The 18,837-nt window shown below is 44.8% G+C and overlaps 1 pseudogene; it reads left to right on the forward strand.

Annotated features, from left to right (window-relative positions):
- Positions 1-8,983: 8,983 nt before the first annotated feature.
- Positions 8,984-15,686, forward strand: LOC129440450 (uncharacterized; annotated as a pseudogene).
- Positions 15,687-18,837: the final 3,151 nt, after the last annotated feature.

Raw genomic sequence — 18,837 nt, forward strand, 5'->3', positions numbered from 1 at the left:
AATGTAAACCAAAAACTCCCACAAAACACTGAAACAGTGTTTTAATAAATCCCAAAGCGGGAATTCACATCCTAAACCTGCTTCTCGACCAAATCAGACCCCTACACGAAGACCATGCATCCCTAAAAAGACATATGCACATCTGTTTGTATCTCAAACACAGTCATCAGAAGCTCTCTGAAGAACTCGCACCCACTCTGGTTATGTATCAAAGACAGAAAACAAAAACGAACACTGTTTTCACCTTCCCACTTTTGAAAGCCACAAATCACAAAAGCACAAACACTCATTGTTTTGGAAATGTTCACACATGCCTACACATACACATATTTCTGCTGAGGAATGTGTCCCTGAGTCCCATAAGCACCTATTTCGTCAGCAAACTGGCTTTCCTACAGCTCAATTAGAGTCACGTGACCTAAATTCATTCATTTTATATCCCACATTACAGAGAGTCTCATTGTTTCATTTCTTTTAAAAAAGTTTGGATTAGTTTTTCCTCAATTTATCACCACACAACCAAGAATTCATTTCTAATCTTCTAATCAGGCATTACACAAACATCCCTTCTGAAGCAACATGGGGTTAAGTGCCTTTCTCAAAGGTATAATGGTGTTGGCTCATGGCTTGCTGCTTGTGAGGATTGAAAGTGTCCTATTAGCAGTCCAAACTTGAACCACTGCACACCAGCCCATAAATTGTCCATTTCTGTGAACAGTAGATTAGACTATTATTTTCAGAACTATTGACAGTAATAAGGATGATTAATGTCCTTATTCAGCTCTTCACTTTCTGACTAAAGCTGTTTATGCTGATTAAGAACCAAGTGACAACAGCCACATTCTTAGCCAAATACTCAGTTTATAATTGATTGCATTTGTGATGTGACCCCGACCATATCATCAGCATCATCAGGGTTTATGCTGTTCCATACACATCTGAACAGAGAATAGATGTTGAAAATTACCTGTCAATCAGCATTCTTCAACTTTCTTTGCTTTATTTGAATTTTGCTAGCTCAGTAAAGGAAAATGACAAGTCAAATTCTCAGCCAACAGACTTTAATAGGGTTCTTTGTGATTTCCAAAACTCAAAACTATTTAAGTTCCAAACCTTGGCCCAAAATGCTTTGGTGTACACGCCCGCTAACAAACTATAACTGATTTGGACAATAAAACCTTGTACTAAGAACTAAATGTGTGATGTGTAACTTTCAAAAGGATCATTTGACGGAAATGCAATATAATATGAATAACTATAAAGACCTTATATAATGAACTGTATTGTTTTTATAACCTTAGAATGAGATGTTTTTATACTGCAGGTGTATGATCTCATTATGTCTGACTGTTGCAACAAACAAAACAAAAAACCGTAGAAAATCGCATTCATAACGATTTATGTTGATTTTATTTCCGCTAAACCATTGCCTACAATGACGCTGATGCAGGGCTCCCCTGTTTAAGATGGCGGCTCTATTTTCATTCCAATGAACTCACAAAATTCTGGCCACTTAATTATCCCTAGAGTATCAAAAGTGTCTAAAGGTGGTAGATCCTTTTCCTACTTAGCCCCTAAGCTCTGGAACGATTTATCAAATAATGTTTGAGTATCAGACACAGTCGATCAATTTAAAACTAGACTTAAGACATTATTCTTTAACAAAGCATTCATATAAAATGTCCAGTAAATGTACTTATCCCGCAATAGTTCGTTTGGCCAGAACAAAGCATTCACATAACTCATCTGGGTAATATACTTATGCCGCAACAGTTAGCCTGTTTGGAACCGAGCTGATTTCAACTACAATACTGTATGACACTTGCATTACATGTGAACGGCCCCTACGCTAATAGGATTCTGTATCTCTCTCCCTGTCTCGTCCTCGACCCTTGAGGACAATGAGACAAACAGACCAACAAACTGACCAACAACCACCAGCGGAACCAGTTTAATTTGCTTACCCGCTCACATATCCTGATATTATATATATCGTCGCTGTCCGATGAAACTCACGTATGTTCATTTTGTTGATTTTGAGATTTTTCGACAGATTGAATGTCCAGGTTCATTTCCATATACAGTATGCGTCACATTTAAGCTGTCAATCTAAGCTGTCAATCACGCCGCATATCTTCCGCCTGTGAAGCATCTCGCCGGTCTCGTAAAGTTTCATCGAACCTCAGCACTGGATATAGCCGAATAAACATGACTATGACTTTCCTTCGAGGTAAACGTTTCCCCCGGACGCCAGACTAACATCTAGGAGTTACTTAATTACGGTAGGACTGTGTAAACAAAGTATCTGTCTAGCATTGGTGATATTTACGCTGGGGATTTCCCCACCACTTTTTGAAAGCATTTGGTTAAAATGTTCTGAAAAATCCAGCGATGCTTAAGACTGGTTTTGTGGTCTAGTGTCACATATGTTGTGTTGTATGCTTATGGTGTGTTTTCTTGTACATATGTAATGAAATTCATTGTAATCATTTATTAAACGCGCTGCTGTTTTCTACGGTATGGTGCTTTGGCATTGTTCGGTTGAGCTGGTGTTGCAGGGACTGTTACATGTGTGATGTGTGCATTCGACATTGTTGAGGGTTTATAAATTTATGCTGAGTATTTTCTTGTTGTTGACTGGCCTACGCTATGCCCATTTTTGATGCGCGTTCTCTTTTTTATCATCTCGTGTTCGAGATCCACCTATGGGAAGGTCATCCGTACCTGACCTCTACAGAAGCATCCAATTGCACCAAGTCTGGCTAGACAGACAGAAGCGCGCAGCAAATGTCAGGTAAGACCACACCCTCTTACCTGCTGTCATATAAGACCACTGCGCGCTGCTCCTCCTCAGTTGACATTCGCTTCTCGCGATCTCTGCACGGATTCAGTTCGGTTGGATTTTTCGCTGTTCACTCTGTGTCTCCAGGAGGAATTATCGTCAGATCAGCCTCCGCCTGACGTGACAGTCGTTAATCTAACCAGGTTAGCTGTCTCCGTTTTTTCTAGCATCATCGAGCCGCCCACGCTCGTGTTTTCTTTCACCTTTCCCTTATCCACGGCTGCCCGCCACGGATTTCTCCGAATTTTTCGCCGGTATGTCGCTTTCTAAAACTGCCGCTACTCCCGGGAAGTCTTCATCACGGGCCTGCCCGGCCGCGTGTGGAGCTTTGATCGCTGCTAAGGATTCGCACGCGTTTTGTGTGGTTTGTTTGGGTCTCAAACACGCAGAGGAAGCTTTGCAAAACCCGGATAACTGCAGCCATTGCCTTGCGCTGCCGAAAAAGCTTTTGCGGCGTTGCCTTAAAGTTGCTGCGACCCAGTGTGGCGACGATGGGCTTTCGGATTCGGATGAGCCAATGAAATTGGTGGAGGGGATGCGCAACCGGAGACATCCAGGGGCGCGACTTCCCTCAGCTGGGCCGACATGCCCAATCCCGCATTTGCAGAGGATAACATCTTCGAGGAAATTGCGGCGTTAGCCGGTGAACCGGTCGATTCCGGTGACGCTGACGACGTGGACCTTCTTGGGACCTCAGAGGACGAGGAGGCCATCCCGCCCTCATGTGCTTCCCAGGTCAACCCCCCCGCGGCTTTACCTCAGTCCATTCTCCTCGACGTATGCGAGCGCGCGGCCGCGCGGCTCAAAATTGAGTGGCCGGCTCCACAGAGCGCCAACGATCAGGAGAGGGACATTTATGACGGGAAAGTGCTGGGACCCCCTCCCGGCCCGAGGAAACAACTCTTTCCAGTTCTTCCTGCGTGCGCTAAGCACATGAGGCATTATTGGAAGGACCCGCTCGACCTTAAACATGGTCTCGTCGGCCTCGAGGTAAAGGACATGGCGGCTCTCGGCTTGGGCGACCCGCCCGAGGTCGAGCCGTCGATCGCTAGACACCTCAACCCCGTCCAGGGTGGGCTGCTCGCCCCCCCGAAGCCGGTCTTACCTAACAAGATGGACCGTTTTTCTGCCTCGGTTCTACAGGCCTCATATAAGTCCTCGGCTTTGGCAGTAAGGGCTCTTAATGTTTCCTCGCTCCTTTCCGCCTACCAGGTGGAGAATTTGGACGACTTGGGAGCTCAGCTGGACAAAGGGGCACCATCGCCGACTTTGTGGAAAGAGATCCTGACGGTAAACGACCTGGTTCTCCATAACGCTCGGCAGGCAGTCCAGGCTTGCGGCCGTTCGATGGCGCTTTCTGTGGCGGGGGAGCGTGCGCTCTGGCTCAACCTGTCGGGCGTCCCCGACAGCGAGAAGAGACGAATCGCTGGTGCCCCGGTTGAGCCTGGCCAGGCTCTTTTCAGTCCCGCTGTGGCTTTGATGCAGCAACTGTGTGACGATAAAAAGAAAGAGGACGAGGCTTTCAAGCTCTGCCTTCCCAGGAAGGCAAACCCACGTCAGGTGCCCCCTGTTCGTGTGCCTAACCCCCCGGCCACGGGTCGGAACCCGCATCACAGCAAGTAGAGACCCCACCACAAACCCTCTCCACGGCAGGTTAACCCACCGCCTGCTAAACCCTGGGGGAAACCACCCCCACCGCGGCTGCGGCTGGGAAACCCCCTAACCCGACCCCCAATATCCCGAAACGTAAGCGGCCGGCCTGATGTTCGACTGTTGGGGACGCAGGGTCCTTGTTCACGGGCCACAAGCCCTTTGGACTCTCTTTTCTCCCCAGAGCTCCCGTCCAAGAGACGGAGGTTATTTCACGGAGGGGCCGACCACCCCCCTCAAGAGGCTGCCCAGCCCGTGTGTTCGGTGGACGTGTGTTTTCCCCCCGCGTTCAGGGGGTCGGTTGTGAGGAAATGTACACTAAGCACATACATTGTTCCCCTCACCCAACAAATAAAGGCTTCGGCCCAAGTGTTTCCCAGCACAAAACACACAAAAAATAACCCCCTCTCTGAACCCACGCATGTCGCCCCTTGTTTGTCCACTAGAGGGCGCCATTGTATCACAAATGAGTCTACCGAGCGCTCATGAGTTCAGCTGCGCACCCTCCACACTGGCGGGCACTCTAGTGAGTTACGAGCCAGCCTGGCGGGCGGTAGCAGCGCCCGAATGGGTTATGCGAACAGTTACGCAGGGCTACAGACTACAGTTTGTCAGGAAACCCCCGCTTTTCAACGGCATTCTCTTCTCTCACACGGAAGAGAATTCCGCTCACATTCTGAAAGAGGAAATCTCCTCTCTTCTCATAAAGGGAGCGATTCAGGTGGTGCCCCCCAATCTGATAAATCAGGGTTTTTATTCTCGTTATTTCCTGGTTCCAAAGAAGGACGGCTCTCTCCGCCCTATCTTAGACCTCCGAGTGTTGAACAAACATCTAAGGAAATACAATTTCAGAATGTTAACCCACGGTTCTCTGGCCCGAGCCATAAAACAGAACGACTGGTTCACCTCAGTCGATCTTAAGGATGCTTTTTTTCACATAAGCATTTATCCGCCTCACAGGAAGTTTCTGCGTTTCGCATATCAGAACATATGTTACGAATTCACAGTTCTTCCTTTCGGTCTCTCTCTCAGCCCTCGGACGTTCTGTCTGTGCACGGAGGCGGCTCTCGCCCCTCTAAGAATGTCAGGTCTACGGATTTTGACATACATAGACGATTGGCTCATCATAGCCGAGTCGGAAGAGAAAGTGCTGCGGGAAACCCACCGTGTGCTCTCTCATATCACGTCCCTGGGTTTCAGAGTGAATGTGAACAAAAGCAATTTCACACCCAGTCAGAGTGTGATTTTTCTGGGGTTGGAACTGAACTCGGTCTCCATGCGAGCGCATCTTTCTCAGGAGCGCGTCCGCGCTTTAATGAATTGTGTGTCACAATTCAGAGAGGGGGAGAGAGTGCAGTATCGTTCATGCCTCACACTACAGGGTCTTATGGCTTTAGCTATTCAGGTTTTGCCCCTGGGTCTCCTGAGAATGAGACCGTTCATGAAATGGGTTTTATCACTACATTTCAGCCCGTTACGCGATCTCTGTCGCGTGGTAACGGTGACGCGCATCTGTTCGACAGCTCTGCGCCACTGGAGGAACGCAGACTTTTACGCACAAGGCACCCCCTTGGGGACAGTTATGTTGCGGAAAGTCGTGACGACAGATGCGTCCTTAACGGGCTGGGGTGCAACCCAGGAGGGCAGAACGGTGAACGGGCTGTGGCCGAGCAGTCTCCATTCAGCACACATAAATTATTTAGAGCTCCTTACCATATGGAAAGCTCTGAATCATTTTCTGCCGCGCCTGCGGGGACATCATGTTCTCGTACGCTGCGACAATACCACAGCGGTGGCATACATCAATCGCCAGGGCAGTATGCGCTCCTCAAAACTTCACAATCTAGCTCACAAGCTGTTAGTGTGGAGCAAGGGGTTTTTTCTGTCACTACGCGCAACGCATGTTCCGGGCATTCTGAACAGAGGCGCGGATCTTCTGTCAAGGGGAAACCCTCTTTACGGGGACTGGCGTCTCCACCCACAAGTGGTGGACGCGATGTGGAGGCGATTCGGACGGGCAACCGTAGATCTGTTCGCCTCGCACGAAAATGCCCATTGTCCTATGTTCTTCTCGCTAAAGGACTTGGACGTGCCCCTCGGGGTGGACGCACTGGCCCACCCATGGCCCAAGGTGTTGCTGTATGCTTTCCCCCCTCTGTGCCTCATAATTCCCACGCTGGCCAGAGTGAGGGAGGAGAGCTTGTCTCTCCTTCTGATAGCGCCCAGATGGCCCAAAGCCCCGTGGTTGGCAGAAATAATTCCTCTGCTATATGCCCAGCCGTGGCCCCTCCCCCTCCGCACAGACCTGTTGTCTCAAGCGAACGGGGAAATTTATCACCCACACCTGGACAGGGTGGCTCTCTGGGTTTGGCCCGTGAGAGGACAAACTTAAACGCGCTGGGATTACACCCGCGCGTAATTGCTACTATTCAAAATGCCAGAGCCGTTTCTACACGGTCCTTATATGGTTGTAAGTGGCAAGTGTTTGAAGGGTGGTGTAATGAGCACGATCTCATATCTTATCAGTGCTCAGTCCCTGAGATGTTGCGTTTCTTACAAAACCTTATGGATAAAGGCAGTTTTTTTTCCACAATAAAGGTTTACCTGGCGGCTATTTCTGCTTGTCACGTAGGGTTTGATGGCTCTACTGTCGGGCAGCATCCTTTAATCTGCAGATTTATGAAGGGTGCCCATTGTTTTTTGCCAGTCATCAGGAAATCTGTCCCTGAATGGGACCTCTCAATGGTGCTGGACGCCCTGTCTCAATACCCCTTTGAGCCCCTGGGTGTTATTTTCTTGAAGCTGCTGTCTTTTAAGGTAGCTCTGCTCTTGGCTCTAACATCAGCAAAACGTGTTAGCGAACTGCATGCATTTTCTGTACACCCTTCATGCACAAAATTCTCTCTGAATGGAGAAAAGGTTTTTCTGAAACCTAACCCAGCATTTATGCCTAAGTGCTTCCCTGCGTTCACATCGGAGGTGCTGGAGCTGTCCGCTTTTCACCCTCCACCTTTTTCCTCTGCGGAGGATCAGAGGCTTAAAGCTCTATGTCCTGTTCGTGCATTACAGACGTATATCGACAGGACTAGAGTTTTCCGGAAGAGTGACCAACTCTTTATCTCATGGACGCCTCCTCACAGAGGGAATCCCGTATCTAAGCAACGTCTTTCACATTGGCTTGTGGACGCGATTGCCTTGGCATACGAATCGAAGGGAGTGCAACCACCTGGGAATATCAGAGCTCATTCTACGAGGGGCGTGGCCACCTCTTGGGCTTTGTTTAGGGGAGTGTCACTGCAGGACATCTGCTCTGCTGCGAGCTGGGCTTCTCCCCACACATTCGTGCGTTATTATCGGTTGGATGTTACTAAAACCTCAGTAGCACATTCCGTTTTGGGTGTAGGGTCATCATAGTCCTTCACTGCTGCACACCTTTTTCCTACTGTTGTCTTTATAGTAGGAACAAGCGCATACGGGTTTTGAGCTCGTTCATGTTACCAAGCATGCATTCACATCTCTGCCCTACTTTGTTTTTTGCATTTATGGGTTTCCACAGGGTGTGCTTTTTACATAATTTCTGCCTTGCATGCGCACCACAGCCACTTGTGTGAGCGCGTGGGGCATATTTTTATGGGACGTGTCGGGCACCGCCCTCCCCCCCCGGGGGTGACCGTTCCATTTTTTATACTGGCTGTCATACCTCACTGCGAGTGTGTTGGGCAATCGGGGAGCTGTCAATGTCTCTCCCATAGGTGGATCTCGAACACGAGATGATGAAAGAGAACAATAGGTTACTTTCGTAACCCCGGTTCTCTGAAAAATCGAGTGGAGAGATCCACCAGCTTTGCCCCGCTTGCCGCACGAGAAGCGAATACACTTACTGAGGAGGAGCAGCGCGCAGTGGTCTTATATGACAGCAGGTAAGAGGGTGTGGTCTTACCTGACATTGGCTGCGCGCTTCTGTCTGTCTAGCCAGACTTGGTGCAATTGGATGCTTCTGTAGAGGTCAGGTACGGATGCCCTTCCCATAGGTGGATCTCTCCACTCGATGTTTCAGAGAACCGGGGTTACGAAAGTAACCTATTGTTATTCAATATTTTTCCCGTCCTGCAGTAATGTTTTTATAAGATCTTTTGTCCCCACCACTTTTCAACACAAACTGACGCCCCTGTTGTGTAGCATTACCATGTCAGTGTATTGATTCATTGTCCCTTAACCCTCTAGGCGCCACAGTCGACTTTTGTCGACAAGATGCGTCACTGAATGTAACTGCCGATTTTGTCACATAGGGTGTCAAATTTCGTTCATCCCCCCCCTCCACTAGATGGCAGACATGTCATACTTTATACCCGACTCAGAAAAACATAATGCTTCTATACAAACTCTTAGAGCAAGAGCGCATTGAAGTGCGCAACAGCAAAGCTAGTGTGCAAGTGAGTCATTTTATCAGAGCGATAACCTCAGCGAGTTTTTTCAATACATGATCATATAATGGCATCAAAAAAGCTTACCTGCAATGAAGTATTGGGTCTTATATTCGCTGACAATGATTATGAAGGGGAATATCTGCCTTCAGAAGATGCTGGTGATTCATTTAGTGACCACAATTCAGACGCGCCCCTGCTTTGCAATCGTGCGGCTGGACAAAGTGAAAGTGTAGCTAAGTTATACACCAAGCACATGATGAATCCTTTGCCCAATGTCAGTGGTGGGAATGTTACACGGGGTCGGAGAATTCATCGGGTTAGCGGGCGTGTTACAGATGTGGGGAATGAGGCTGGAGGTAATATGCGCGTCCAGTCTTTTTACCGTGCAAGCAATGTAGAGCGAGCTGCGTCTTCCCGAGCGGGCCCTGGGAGTCTGTCGGGCGAGCGGACGACTTCCAGTGCTCCGTCCCGTGCACACAATCATGGCGACAGTAAAGGCAATAGTCCAAGCTGTGCAAATTCTCTCCACTCGGGGCGCATGTGAGGCAGATCTGGCCATGCGGCTCGTAGCAAGAGCAGAGGCGGAGTTACATTACACGGGGCAGAGGAGCCATTATGCATAACGTTAGTCTATCGGCGCGCAGATCAGTTTGTTTACTACCTACTATTTACATGAGCATTCAGTATTGTGCAATATAGCATACAGAAGGTGAGGGACATTTTGGGGGGAAAGAAGTGCTGCATTTTATCATTCAAACATGTGACTTTTCATGAAAATTCAAGATGGCTGCCACATATGACGTCATAATATGCAAATTTAATGATTAAATTTAATTTAATTTTATTTCCCTCCATAAAGTGTTTCATCCTTAATATTTCTCTAATTTACAGAAAGTCTCTATCTCTTATCACGTTTAAGATATAGCCTTTTGAAAGTAACATGTCAAAATTAAATGTTTTAGGAAAAAACCTCTGGCGCCTAAAGGGTTAATGGTTTGCAAGAGACATTTAATACACTTATAATTAATATTAACTAAAGTAAGCGTATTTAACCAAGACGTAGGCTATTTAATAAACTGAGCGTATTCATCTGTCAATACGAAACGCGACTTTCTAATTATGATTCTATCGGAAGAACGCGTATCGATCAAAGTTACTGTAAAATATGCACGCATGTCCATTTAAACTCAATTTTGGTCAAATGTGGATTATATCATGACACTGGCAAGAATATGGTTACATGTAAATATGCCGTACCAAGTATGACAACGCTACATTCAACTGCTTTTGATATACAGTGTTTTTTTCACTTTCTGAAAAGTTACCGTTTTGGACATACGTGAGTTTCATCAGGCAGTGACGATATATATATATTTTTTCATCCCCGCGAGAGTCCGTCACCATTGGCTTGACTTAATACTTTACTGTATACGTTACATTATTACTATGCTCGCTTTTCTATGCTTTTCCTACATCTATTAATGTAAAGCTGCTACAGGTATGAAACTATTTATGCGCACAACAAACCACTACACACATGATGCAGTTCCCATAACCTCTATACCAGCTTTTCTCTGGAGGGAAATTTATATAACATTGAAGCCACAAACCGTCTCAGTTTGCACTGAGATTTAAACCTGTTATTTCGGGTCATTTTCCCTGTTTCTGTTTGCAATCAGATGCTGTTGCAAAGGTATTTTAGAGAGGTGCTGTTACAGGACCTATATTTGTCATGCTTTTAGATCTTTAATGGGAGCATTTATGATTTAAAACAGACAGGAAGAGCTTTCCTGTTCACTCATCCCTCCAGAATGTCATTTAAACTCTGTGACCAGTTTAATCTCCATGACTTAACTGTGGCCAGAGATGGAAAAGGATTCCAGGCATTGATATCTACATCAAATACAGGAATGCAGACATCAAATGTTCCTTTTATTGTCAGGTCACAATTGCCATTTTCTTCGAGACAGACACTATACCGTTCCTCTCTGAAGTTCTCAGATGTTATCTCACAAGATGAAAGATTTAAAGCTGAAAAATGTCTATGCTATGTCTGCTCACTTTTCTGAAAGTTCAGAATTGTCTTCTTTTATCAAGTAGCATATAGATGGATTTTTGTAACAATATTCCTTTGCCCTGCATTTTCACTGCTTTGAATGCTTTCGTTTCAAAGGTGAAGTGCAGGGATGTACTTATCTTGGGTGAGAAGTCTATGTATGTGAAAACCCATAACAGAACTTGCAGGCCATGTTATCAGTGCTATTGACGATTTAAAGTGACATTAAAATACAAAAAGTTGGAAAAGGTGGAAGCAAGAAAGAAATTAAAGGCGGAGTGCACAATGTTTGAAAGCCAATGCTGATACCCGAAATCACCCAAACAAACACGCCCCCACCCCAACAGAATCTGGACCCTCTTTTAAAGACCCGCCCCACACACACGCAACCCGGCAAGATTGTCGGTTAGTAGACATGCTCCTTACTGCTGATTGGCTACAAGTGTGTTTTGGTAGTCGGCCCGTCTCCTTTTCCAAAGCGTTTTTCAAACATTGTGCACTCCGCCTAAGTCTCACACATAAAGTTGAATTTGTACTGTACTGACAGACAGCTGCATGCAAACTTGAGATACTTTAATGTCTAAAATTATTTGAAAGTGCTTGAAAAATTATATCGATATTAAAAACTTTCTTAAATTTGCACCAAGATTAATTCCACCTTCTTGCTCTGCTCCCAAAATATCCTACTTTGTTGATACCGGTGCTGCGTCCGAAATCTTGAAGGAATCTATTGAAGGCATTAAGGCACATCTGAATACAATGTTTGGTTTACTTCCTGTCTCCTGAGATACCTGGTCGAACCTGGTCAAGTTTGAAAAAATAAAATGGCGGCCAAAAAAGCTGTTGGAGCTAGAGGTCTTCCCGGGTCCACTTAGATCCAAAACCAGAGGTAATTTAAAATGAATGTGTTTTTGCCCACGGACCCAAACACCCAAAGTCTGGCGTGTGTGCGTCAATGTCCTTTTCAAACCTCTCCTCTGTTTACCAAGAACACATGTGGTTACCTTGGTGTCGTCGTCAGATAACAAAGTAAAACAAATGGAGCAGCTCGCCAAATTGGTTGCAAGACCAGCAGGGTTTCTTTCTGTCTGATTGCTGCGTGCGGGGCTGCAGACTTCACACATGTCGGTGCTGGTTACATTCAGGTTAAAAAAAATTGCCACTGGTTCAGGTCGGACTCGGGTCTAATTTTCTCTGGGTCAGGCCTTTCGTTAAAAAAAACATGTTTATGCACGTCTGGTTTGGGAATAAATTGATAAAAACTCTGCAAATTATGAAAGTCTGAATGTTAAAATGAAGAAACCACACATTAGGGGGCGCTGTGATCCATGTGGCAGCCACATGTGTTGGTCGTTTTAGGTTTAATGTTCATCTTCAGCTCAGAGGAGTTTGCTAAAAAAAATTAACGTGGCATGTAACGGATTCTGACAACAAACCGGCATTTCTGAATGGCCTGATGAACAATGCAGGCAAAGTTTAATACTGCCTGAATTGTTTTATCATGCATTGGCATTGCTACTTTTTACAGTTCCAAGTTCAGTATTAAAAATCATTATTAGGCTTCAAATCAGATTAGTCTATGTTTGCATACAAGTACAGTGGAGAATGTCAATTTTAAAAATCACTGAAAGAAAATGATCAAATTGTCCATAAATGTATAACTAACAATACTTGTTTCATTTCATTTAACAATACATACATTTCTTTTAATATTTTCATTGAATAGTTTTTTTGCGCTGCTATCTGCAGTAGTTGATTGCAACGGATCTTTCTGTGGTCCAGTTTATTGTCAAATGATCACTCTACAGACGGTTGTCCTTGGCAACTCCTACTCTTTCTCATATCACCACACAAGTTCTTTGTTCTAATAAAGCTATATGTACTCAAATCAATTTCATATTTCTTCATTAATTTATTTGCAAAGTACACATGTAATTAGTGTGATTACAGACAGACATTCAATATAAAAAAGACCCATTGAGATAATACCAAGTTGACTCTACATAATCCTTACTTAATGATATAAAGAAAGTCTGCCATAGCTGGTCTCAAGCCCAGTAGAAAAGGAGGATGGTTGGGCGAGTGGCTAGCAACCCCTCCCCATAAAAAAAGATTGCTACAGAAACACCAATAAGAATAAATCAAGACATCTCGGCCCTGGCAAAAAATGGACCTCCAACAGGAGGATGAATGACACAGAGTGGTAAAAGCCAGCAGTGCCTGGGTGCAACTTCGCCATCCTTTCCACCAGGACCACCAGCAGAATCATAGAATGTGAGGACAAGTATGACACAGGGAAAGCAGTGCAGGTGGCTGGGGAAATGAGAGCTTATCCAGAGACTGTCCATATTGGAAATCAGCAAAGCCAAATGGAATGCCTCAGGACAGATTAGACTTTCTAAAGGAGAGCTGGTACTGTATTCAGGACAAGAGGACAATAGAGCACAAACACACACACACACACACACACACAAACACACACAAACACACACACACACACACACACACATGAAATGGCCTTCATGCTCTAAAAGACAGCCCAGAGAGCACTCATTGGATGGGAGGGCCACAGACCACACATCATCACAGCATCCTTTAAGACCAGGGAAAGGAGGATCAACATGAACGTTGTACAGTGCCACACCTCTACCAACGACAGTGCAGAAGACTTCTACAACTTCAAGCTGTTCTACAAAAAATGCCTAAAAGAGACATCATCATTCTCATAAGAGACTTCAACGCTAAGATTGCCAGCGACAACACATGCTACAAAGAGGTCATGGGGCAACAAGCGTTGGGCGAGATAAACGATAACGGAGAGAGATTCGCTAACCTGTGTGCCACAAACAACCTGGTCATCGGTGGCAGCACCTTCTTCCACCGTAGAATACACAAAGCCACATGGGTATTACCAGACCTGTCTACTGAAAACCAGATAGACCATGTGTGCATCACATGGTCCCTGCAAGAGTGTGCGTCAGGAGAGGAGCAGACGTTGCTTCAGACCACCACCTAGTCATGGCCCGCCTGAAGCTAGAACTCAAGAGAACCAGGACAGGAGAAGCAGGACACCACACTTCAAAGAACCGACCAAGTGCAAGTAGTTTAAACTCGGTATCAGCAACAAGTACCAAGTTTTGCAGGATTTGTTTGAAGAAGGAACCATCAATGAGAGCTGGAAAGTAGTAAAGAAAATAGTGACCTCAGTCTGCCAGGAGGTGCTGGGCCCCAGAAAACACAACCACAAGGAATGGATATCAGCAGAATCCCTGAAGAAGATCCAGACGAGGAAAGAGAAGAAAACAGCCCTCAACATCAGCCGCGAAAGAGCAGAGAAGACCAAGGCGCTGGAGGCACACAGCAAGGCCAATAAGTGTGCCAAGCAAAGTATAAAGACAGACAAAAAGAACTACATTGACTCACTGGCAAATAAGGCAGAGGAAGCAGCTCAACGAGGCAACATGAAAGATCTGCACAACACCACAAAGAAGAAGTTGTTCGGAAAGTTTGTCAGACCTGAGAGGCCCGCGAAGGACAAACAAGAGAACAACATCATGTGGGAAGAGGCACCAAAAAAAGGTGAATGGAACACTTTAAAGAGTTGCTGAATAGACCACCACCCCAGAACCGTCCAAAAATACCTCCTGCAGACAATGACCTGCCTATAGACTGCAGCGAACCCACCAAGGAAGAAATCAGTGAGGCCATCAAGCAACGAAGAGTGGTAAGGCAGCAGGGTCAGACAGCATTCCAGCAGAAGCTCTGAAAGCAGATGTGGAAAATGCTGTAAATTTATTTTACCCACTCTTCAAGAAGATATGGGAGGAATGCCAGGTTCCAACAGAATGAAAAGAAGGCTACCTCATTAAGCTACCAAAGAAAGGAGACCTCACCAACTGCAACAACTACAGAGGGATAACACTGCTATTCATCCCCAGCAAGGTTTTTAACAGAATTATTCTCAACAGAATAAAATACGCAATAGACAAACAGCTACATGATTAGCATTAACTTATACAAAGGAATGACTTGTAAAGGAGTCAACACCTCATGAACGTCTTCCAAGTGAGAACAAGAGAGAGACAAGGATGCTTGCTGTCCCTGATCCTTTTCCTGCTGGCAATTGACTGGCCGATGAAGACCTCAACATCAGGGCGGCAGAACAGGATACAGTGGACACTGTGGAAACAGCTGGACCTGGATTTGGCAGACTTTCCCACACACATCAGCAAATGCAAAATAAGACCACAGCAGTTGGGGATAACTCAGCATGGATTGGCTTGAACATCAACAGAGGGAACCAAGACCTTATGAGTAAACATCAAGAAAGGAGCACCCATTAACCTTGAAGAAGAAGTGCTGAGGAAGTGGATAGCTTCATCTACCTTGGCAGTCTCATTGACAAACAAGAAGGCACAGATGTTACCGTCAGAATTGGCAAAGCAAGAGCAGCCTTTAACAAGCTAAGGAACATTTGGAAGTCTGGAAATATCAAGATCAAAATCCGCCTTTTCAACTCCAACATGAAGTCAGTTCTGCTGTACGGAGCTGAAACCTGGAGGACCACAGCAGGCCCGGTGCTACCTATAGGCAGAATAGGCAAATGCCTAGGGCCTCAAGCTTGGATAAGGGGCCTCCATAACTGTTAAATCCTTGTGCGCTAATTCGACAATCTCTACTGACAGCAATAAATAAAGTTTTAAGGTGAGTTTGACTTTATGCTATGCCACAAAAACCATAGGCGGATGACATTAAAGTAACCCGGGAACGATTGATAAGCAGACAACTCTGTATGATTTCTCGATTCGCTCTTGCAGTGCTTTGATGTCATCTATCTGTCGGTTCTTGCAGCACCTAGCCTATATGATGAACAGCATTTATATCTCTGCAGCTGACTGACTTTAAGTGATGCTGAAAGCGGCTTTCACGTCCTTTGTTTCCTGCCCAGCAAAGCCGGCATGCAAAGACAAAGTGCAGCACATCACGTAGGACCCCCAAGGCAAAAGGCAGCGAGGCAGGCCAAGAAACACCTGGGGCCGGGACCTGGATGCAGACTGCAAGAGGGTAGGCTACACCTGGGGCAGTTGGAGAAACTGGCACGAGACAGAGATTGGAGGACCCTTGTCGGCGGCCTATGCCCCAGAAGATGAAAAAGATGAAAATTAAGGACATTTCATTTGGCCATTGTCTCCTCAAATTATGTCATACTAATGTGATTTTTTTAATAAGCCCTTGGCTTTTAATTAGATGCTAAATTATCATTGCTAATAAAAGATGTTTACTCCTTGTTGATAATGGGAATAAGCACAGAAATAAGCAACATAAAAATAGCATAGGATGCTGATTGACTGATGTACTGACTGAACAGAAATGAGAAAATTCAAAAGACAGACACTCATTACACCTCATGGGCCACAGTGCACTAATCTCCTGATATAAACTATTGATATTTTAGAAATAAAGAGAGGCGAGGAAAAGGAGGGGACTGTCTTACAATGTAATGATCACATTTGAGATCTGGAGCAGCTGTTCTGAGGTATCTTTTATAGATTAAGGTGACCTCTCTCTTCTGCTCTTGTGTGAACCCTCTTATTACTGTTATTAACTTAATAGACACACACGCATGCACACGCACATGCACACACACACTTTTTCCACTGCCAGAAAACTAAATGTGAATGAGATACATATAAATTAACTTTTTAATTAAGGGAGAACATTTGCCATTGCATATTAGCACTTTCTCACTCAATTAGATAAACATAAAAAGATTATAAATATGTCAAACATAGATATCAAAGCAATTAAAAACAAAGCAACTAAATTAAATTTTTGTTCAAGCGGCAGCACCTGCACTGCAGTATCCCATCATGCACTGATATGGCCTGTAAGAAGGTGTGCTTTTTGATGTGCCATGAGCTTTAGATGCCCAGAGGCCAAAGTGCTCTGGGAGTCTCTGCAGCAGCATAAAATGAGACCACAGAGTCTTTATGGACAAGAATCATACATTATGACAGACTGCAGCAACTGCTCTGATAATTATTCTCCCGAGCTTATAAAAAGGGTCAACCTGGTCCCAGCAGAGCTCAGCATGCCTGCAGCCTATCTACAGTGTCTAGGAATATGTGCCGTGTATTATTTAAAAGGTGAATGGTTTGGGCACAACAGAATGCCAACTAAAGAGCAATGTCTTCCAAAAGAGCAACCAAAGCTAAAAAATAAAATAAAGTTTCACTTCAGCCCTGAGCAAAGTGCCTTTCGTTTTTGTGAAACTATGACATCCTGTGGCAAATACATTTTTTTACATTTACATTCATCCCTTAGGCCAGTGGTTCTCAGAGATGGTGCCAGGGGGGTCCCGGTTTTATGACATTTTATAAAATACATTAATTTATCATGAATCCTGTGTAATTAAACCTAAAATAAATAAGGCTACTAACCAACAGCACTACTTTGTATAACCTAATATGTTGTGTTGAATTAAAATGTTACATTTTAGAACAGTTTTTTTTCTTTGGGGGGCCACGAAGGAATGCACCGTACACAAGGGGGGCCGCACGCGGAAAAAGTTTGAGAACCACTGCCTTAGGCAAATGCTTTCATTCAAAGCCACTAGGTGTTTGTTTGTTTTTTGACACATTTAGCAACTGCCTTACAGGAGCATTGTCAGCAGCATGATCAGTCAGTTGAGTAGCTGGTGATTTGAGTCAAAACTAAATAGATTTTAGGGTCGGGAATGCCTTTACAAAAATTAACCTTGTTTTTGTGGTAAAATTGAAGTAGTTACCATGTTTTTTCGGGTATTGATTACTATTAACAAAAACATGGTTTTACTACAGTAACCATGGTTTACCAATGGTTTTTGAAAGCCATGGTTATTGTTTGGTAACTATGGTTTTACTACAGTAACCATGTTTTTTTGTTTTTAACTGTAGTAAGGGTGATACAAACTTCAGGTCCAGTTAGAAACCTTACAGCTAGACAATTTTATAAGACCTACTATTAGTTTGTTTTGAGGTTTAGTGTTTCGTCCTAAGGCCACAGTGGTAACACCACTACTTGAATTCATACAGTATAGACTCACCTAAAGGTTTATTAGGAACACCATACTAATACTGTGTTTGACCCCCTTTCGTCTTCATAACTGCCTTAATCCTACGCGGCATTGATTCAACAAGGTGCTGAAAGCATTCTTTAGAAATGTTGGCCCATATTGATAGGATAGCATCTTGCAGTTAATGGAGATTTGTGGGATGCACATCCAGGACACGAAGCTCCCGTTCCACCACATCCCAAAGATGCTCTATTGAGTTGAGATCTGGTGACTGTGGGGGCCATTTTAGTACAGTGAACTCATTGTCATGTTCAAGAAACCAATTTGAAATAATTTGAGCTTTGTGACATGGTGCATTATCCTGCTGAAAGTAGCCATCAGAGGACAGAAACAATTCTCAGCTAGGCCGTGGCATTTAAACGATGCCCAATTGGCACTAAGGGGCATAAAGTGTGCCAAGAGAAAACATCCCCCACACCATTACACCACCACCAGCCTGCACAGTGGTAACAAGGCATGATGAATCATGTTCTCATTCTGTATACACCAAATTCTGACTCTACCATCTGAATGTCTCAACAGAAATCGAGACTCATCAGACCAGGCAACATTTTTCCAGTCTTCAACTGTCCAATTTTGGTGAGCTCGTGCAAATTGTAGCCTCTTTTTCCTTTTTGTAGTGGAAATTAGTGGTACCAGGTGGGGTCTTCTGCTGTTGTAATCCATCCCCCTCAGGGTTGTGCGTGTTGTGGCTTCACAAATGCTTTGCTGCATACCTCGGTTGTAACAAGTGGTTATTTCAAGTTGC

The sequence above is a fragment of the Misgurnus anguillicaudatus genome, chromosome 22 (assembly GCF_027580225.2).
Source record: "Misgurnus anguillicaudatus chromosome 22, ASM2758022v2, whole genome shotgun sequence".
NCBI lineage: Eukaryota > Metazoa > Chordata > Actinopteri > Cypriniformes > Cobitidae > Misgurnus > Misgurnus anguillicaudatus.